The 6,802-nt window shown below is 47.5% G+C and overlaps 1 protein-coding gene across 6 annotated transcripts in view; it reads right to left on the reverse strand.

Moving 5' to 3' along the window:
- LOC138651319 (oocyte zinc finger protein XlCOF6-like) overlaps positions 1–4,682 on the reverse strand; it is a 92,598-nt gene extending 87,916 nt beyond the window's left edge. For 2 of the 6 annotated variants that reach the window (XM_069741412.1, XM_069741415.1), the window contains exon 1: positions 4,627–4,682. The gene's annotated coding sequence lies outside the window, so the exon portion shown is untranslated. The remainder of the gene's footprint in view (positions 1–4,626) is intronic. The other 4 variants (XM_069741417.1, XM_069741414.1, XM_069741416.1 and 1 more) reach the window with 2 other exon arrangements.
- Positions 4,683–6,802: the final 2,120 nt, after the last annotated feature.

Raw genomic sequence — 6,802 nt, forward strand, 5'->3', positions numbered from 1 at the left:
TGTTTCTCTGCTGAGGGCACAGGACTACTTCACCGCATCAGTGGGAGAATGGATGTAACCATGTACCGTAAAATCCTGAGTGACAACCTCCTTACCTCCGCCAGGACATTAAAAATGGGTTGTGGCTGGGTTTTCCAGCAAGACAATGACCCAAAACGAAGGAAACAAAGGAGTGGCTCAAAAAGAAGCTCATTAAGGTCATGGAGTGGCCTAGCCAGTCTCCAGACCTTAATCCCGTAGAAAACTTATGGAAGTAGATATAGCTCCGAGTTGCAAAGCGACAGCCTCAAAACCTTAATGATTTAGAGATGATCTGCAAAGAGGAGTGGACCAAAATTCCTCCTGACTTGTGCGCAAACGTCATCATCAACTACAGTACAAAAAATGTTTGACTGCTGTGCTTGCCAGCAAGGATTTTGCCACCAAGTATTAAGTCTTGTTTGCCAGAGGGATCAAATACTTATTTCTCACTGCAAAATGCAAATAAATGTATATAATTTATACAATGTGATTTTCTGGATTTTATTTTTGATATTCTATCTCTCAGTCTTAATATTAACTTACCCTTAAAATTATAGACAGTTCATGTCTTTATCAGTGGGCAAACTTACAAAATTAGAAAGTGATCAAATACTTATTTCTTTCACTGTATATACACACAAAGCAGTTTTATAACTGTGAGGGGAGAGTGAGGAGCAGGACACTGACATCACAAGAGGTTGTGTCCATGACCAGCAATCAGTCACATTATATAGGAACACGAAGCATCATGGCAAGACAAGCCACTGCATGGGATGTACCATCGACAGATAATGAAGGTGGCTGACATGAAGAAATCCTACCAATGGCTGGAGAAAGCGGGACTCAGAGAAAGCACAGAGGAACTAATCATAGCGGCACCAGAGCAAGCACTAAGTACCACATCCATAGATGCAGGAATCTACCACACAAGACAAGACCCAAGGACATACTATGCAAAAAAACCTCAGAAACAGTCCAACACATAGTGGCAGGATGCAAAATGCAAGCCGGAACTGTGTATACCGAACGCCACAACCAACTAGTGGGAATTGTATACAGGAACATCTGCACAGCATATGGGCTGAGTCCCCCTAAGACCAGGTGGAAGACCCCAGAAAAAGTGGTGGAGAATGAAAGGGCTAAAATCCTGTGGGACTTAAAGATGGATAAGAAGGTGTTGGCTAACCGACCAGACATTGTGATAGTAGACAAGGATCAGAAGACAGCAATGATAATACAACCCCTAGCAAAAATTATTTAGTCACCGGCCTTCAGGATGTTCATTCAGTTGTTTAATTTTGTAGAAAAAAAGCAGATCACAGACATGGCACAAAACTAAAGTCATTTCAAATGGCAACTTTCTGGCTTTAAGAAACACTAAGAGAAATCAAGAACAAAAAATGTGGTAGTCAGTAATGGTTACTTTTTTTAACCAAGCATAGGGGAAAAATTATGGAATCACTCAATTCTGAGGAAAAAATTATGGAAGTCCGGTGATTCCATAATTTTTGCCAGGGGTTGTAGATGCGGCAGTGCCAAGTGACAGCATCATCAGAAAGAAGGAATATGAGAAGCTGGAGAAATACCAGGGCCTCAAAGGAGAACTGGAGAAGATGTGGAAGGTGAAGGCAACAGTGATTCCAGTGGTGATAGGAGCACTTAGAGCAGTGACCCCTAAATTAGTAGAATGCCTACAACAGATCCCAGGAGCAACATCTGAGCTCTCTGTCCAGAAAAGCGCAATGCTGGGAGCAAATAAGATCCTGCGCAGAATCCTCAAACTCCCAGGCCTCTGGTGCAGGACCCAAGAATGAGAAAGAACAACAAAGACCACTCCCAGGGCGGGTGAGAAGGGACTGTGAGGGGGAATGAGGAGCAGGACACTGACATTACAGGAGGTTGTGTCCCTCACCAGTAATCAGTCACATATACTGTATATATATATATATATGTATATATATATAGTGGTGCGGTGACCCACGCTACAGCCAGGGGGCGCTGTGTGTGCGCTTCAAGATGCGCTTGGAGGCATAAATGTGATGAGTAGGGTTGAGCGACTTTTCTTTTTATAGGATCGGGTCGGGTTTCACGAAACCCGACTTTCTCAAAAGTCGGGTCGAGTGAAATCGGCCGATCCTATAGAAAAGTCGGGGTCGGGGTCGGCCGAAACACGAAACCCAATGCAGTGCATTGGGTTTCTAATGGTTCCCAGGGTCTGAAGGAGAGGAAACTCTCCTTCAGGCCCTGGGATCCATATTAAAGTGTAAAATAAAGAATCAAAATAAAAAATATTGATATACTTACCCTCGGACGCGCCCTGGTTCTCACCGGCAGCCTTCCTTCCTAAGAATGAGCGCCTGAAGGACCTTCGATGACGTCGCGGTTTGTGATTGGTCGCGTGAGCGGTCACATGGCGGTCACGCGACCAATCACACGCCGCGACGTCATCTAAGGTCCTTCAGGCGCTGATTCTTAGGAAGGAAGGCTGCGGGTTAGAACCAGGGCGCGTCCGAGGGTGAGTATATACCTATATACTCACCCTCGGACGCACCCTCGGACGCTTCCTTCCTAAGAATTAGCGCCTGAAGGACCTTAGATGACGTCGCGGCTTGTGATTGGTCGCGTGACCGCCCATGTGACCGCTCACGTGACCAATCACAAGCCGCGACGTCATCGAAGGCCCTTCAGGCGCTCATTCTTAGGAAGGAAGGCTGCCGGTGAGAACCAGGGCGCGTCCGAGGGTGAGTATATCAATATTTTTTTATTTTTATTCTTTATTTTACACTTAAATATGAATTCCGATACCGATTCCCGATATCTTAAACATATCGGAACTCGGTATCGGAATTCCGATTCCAGATCAGAAGATCGCCGACCTCATGTCCGACCCCACACAGGGGTCGGGTTACATGAAACCCGACTTTGCCAAAAGTCGGCGACTTCTGAAAATGGCCGACCCGTTTCGCTCAATGAGAGAGAGAATGAGGCGCAGCGCTGATATTCTAGGCAGAGCTTTCTGGGGAGCGGCTTCATGAAGCGCTGCCAACAGTCATGGGGAGAGATGTAACGGAGCGCTGCCAACAGTCATGGGGAGAGATGTAACGGAGCGCTGCCAACAGTCATGGGGAGACAAAGTCCGGCAGGAGACAAAGTCCGGCAGGAGTGTAAATGGCCAGTGTGTGTGTGTTGCAGAGGAAGACACTCTGCGCTGTCAGTCTGAAGTTAAGTTGGTGTGCTGGGACCTGTAGTCCCACAAGTAATTGTGTAGTTCTAATGGGAGATTGGCAGGGCTAGTTATGAGAGATGGGAGGGTCAGACTAGCCACACACACACCCACACTCCCACCCAGGGGAGTGGTTACAGGTATGTAATATGACCAGGGTGTGGGTCACATGGTTCCTGTGTATGGATCCGTTTGTTCCATGTGCAAGGTCCTCGACGGCCGGTGTTGGAGTCTCCTGGCATTGGAGAAGTCCTGCAAGCACCTGAGACCGTGGACCTGATGAACGGTCAGTGTGGGATTGTCCTGGTATGGGCTGGAGTCCTGGAAGCACTGAGACCATGAGTCCTGCAATAGCCTGTGTGTTGGATTGTCCTGAAGTGGGCTGGAGTCCTAGAAGCACTGCTGAGGCTATGGACTGAATGCTCGAGGGTGTTGGATTGTCCTGGGATGGGCTGGAGTCCTGCAAGCACCTGGTAAGAGTGTGAGTCCTGGAATGGTCAGAGTGTTGGATTGTTCGCCGATGGACTGGAGTCCTGTAAGCACTTGGTAAGATCATGGACTGATGGCCTGTGTGTTGGAAGTGCCTGTGACTGGACTTCCTGGAAGCGCATGGAAAGGCTGCATCTACAGAGCCTGAGACGGTTTCTGTGTTTGGGGAAGCTACAGTTCCTACTGTGGGTCTGGACTATCCGAGGTGCCCTGGTCACAAGGACGGTGATCCCAGTGAGGCAGTTTCCCTGTGAACTAACACTGGCAGGAGTCAGTGGGTAGAGCCAAAGCTCCTGAGGTAATCCCTAGTATGGGATAAAAGCCTCTAATTTACGGCAGAGACGTATCTGCCATTGGAACAGACTGTCTTGGTTTAATATGTTCCGTTGATGCATGTAATGAACTGTAATGGAGAGAAAAGACGTGACTACCGAACGTTTTGTAAAGCCACACGTGTTAAAGTAACAGACTGTGTGTAACCTGGCTTACGGTGCAGTTTATGACGCTTTAATAAACCGGAATGGACTTAATTTGTGTGAGAAATCGTGCCTGTATGCGTTATTCCCGTGCCAAGCGAGTGTCCCCCAAGATCCGAAGTAAGGGAAACGCTACCATATATATATATATATACACACACACACACACACACACACACACACCTATCCACATCGGCTTAACAACTGTGGGGGGAGAATGAGGTACAGGAGGGTGTGTCCCTGACCAATCAGTCACATATACTGTATATATATACATATACACAGCGGCTTTATATCTGTGAGGGGGCCGAATGAGGCGCAGGACACTGACATTACAGGTGGTTGTGTCCGTGACCAGTAATCAGTGATAGATACAGTAGATAGATAGACAGACAGACATTGCATTGTTTTACTCACTGTTCTGTGGTTGAGGTCAGCACAGGAAGCTGGTTTTTTTCCTGCTGTTTGCTGCTTAGCTTTTTCCTGCCTGACTGGGGCTGGGAGGAGCCGAGGAGGAGACTTAGAGCAATGTGTACAGTGGGGAATGATTGCTCCTCCAACATGAACACATAGATACTGTGACTGGCTGCTCAGTGTAGCGCCTGATCTGTGATGGATGACAATCTGCAGCTGCAGGATGAGATATGTTAGCTGTCATTCCTACCCATCTCTTTTAGCTGCTGGTAAAACTCGTCCTTGGAATGCTCGGTACCTTTTTCAGCACTATACATGCGGGAGCATGTGCTTTCCCAGGATTACATCACTGAAACTACCAGTCCCCTCAAGGACCTGTCCAGTGGCCATCTTACAGAAAATTTTATATACAGCAGCTTTATAACTGGGAGGAGAATGAGGCGCAGCGCTGACATTCTAGGCAGAGCTTCCGGGGGAGCGGCGTAATGGAGCGCTGCCAACAGTCATGGGGAGAGATGTAACGGAGCACTGCCAACAGTCATGGGGAGAGATGTAACAGAGCGCTGCCAACAGTCATGGGGAGACATGTAACGGAGCACTGCCAACAGTCATGGGGAGACATGTAACGGAGCGCTGCCAACAGTCATGGGGAGAGATGTAACGGAGCGCTGCCAACAGTCATGGGGAGAGATGTAACGGAGCGCTGCCAACAGTCATGGGGAGACATGTAACAGAGCACTGCCAACAGTCATGGGGAGAGATGTAACGGAGCGCTGCCAACAGTCATGGGGAGACATGTAACGGAGCGCTGCCAACAGTCATGGGGAGAGATGTAACGGAGCGCTGCCAACAGTCATGGGGAGACATGTAACAGAGCACTGCCAACAGTCATGGGGAGAGATGTAACGGAGCGCTGCCAACAGTCATGGGGAGACATGTAACGGAGCGCTGCCAACAGTCATGGGGAGAGATGTAACAGAGCACTGCCAACAGTCATGGGGAGAGATGTAACAGAGCACTGCCAACAGTCATGGGGAGAGATGTAACGGAGCGCTGCCAACAGTCATGGGGAGAGATGTAACGGAGCGCTGCCAACAGTCATGGGGAGAGATGTAACGGAGCGCTGCCAACAGTCATGGGGAGAGATGTAACAGAGCACTGCCAACAGTCATGGGGAGAGATGTAACAGAGCACTGCCAACAGTCATGGGGAGAGATGTAACGGAGCGCTGCCAACAGTCATGGGGAGAGATGTAACGGAGCGCTGCCAACAGTCATGGGGAGAGATGTAACGGAGCGCTGCTGACAGTCATCATAATGTACAATACAAATGTGAACCGGACTCTAGTTAGTCTGCAATTAGACTTTAGCTATTAGATAGCTATTAGATTTTCATGTATGGTGAATTATACATAGAGTGGATATTGGGTAAAATTTTGTTCAGGACTTTAAGATGTTTATTTTGACTACTTGTAGTCCTGGGTTATTCACGTAAATTGCTTATTTATGTCGCGCATAATCAAACATACTCAATCGTACATAAGTTCAAAAGAGGTACCCTGGACAACTAGTACTCAAAATGAACATAACAATGTCCTGAATAATATGTGCCCAAAATATTATCAACTCTATGTGTAGTGTAAAAATAGTCTGGGTGAAATGGTGGATAAGGATGAGGAAAAGGCCAATCTGCTCAATGACTTTTTTTCATCAGTATTTACACAAGAAAATCCAATGGCAGACAATATTATCAGGGATAACAAAAATCCCCATTAAATGTCACCTGCTTAACCCAGCAGGAAGTACAGCGACACCTAAAAATCACTAAAATTGACAAATCTCCGGGCCCGGATGGGATACACCCCCAAGTACTGCAGGAATTAAGTACAGTCATTGATAGACCATTAGACCAGGTGGACTACTGCAACTCTCTTCTGATCGGTCTCCCTCTTTCCAAACTTTCTCCTCTCCAATCCATCTTGAATGCGGCAGCCAGGGTCATATTTCTGTCCAGCCGCTTCACCGATGCCTCCATCTTGTGCCAGTCATTACACTGGCTACCCATTCGCTACAGGGTCCAGTATAAACTCATCTCTCTCACCTACAAAGCTCTCCACAGTTCTACACTGCCTTATATCTCCTCTCTCATCTCCATCTATCACCCTACACGTGCCCTCCGT

The sequence above is a fragment of the Ranitomeya imitator genome, chromosome 10, assembly GCF_032444005.1.
Source record: "Ranitomeya imitator isolate aRanImi1 chromosome 10, aRanImi1.pri, whole genome shotgun sequence".
Lineage (NCBI taxonomy): Eukaryota > Metazoa > Chordata > Amphibia > Anura > Dendrobatidae > Ranitomeya > Ranitomeya imitator.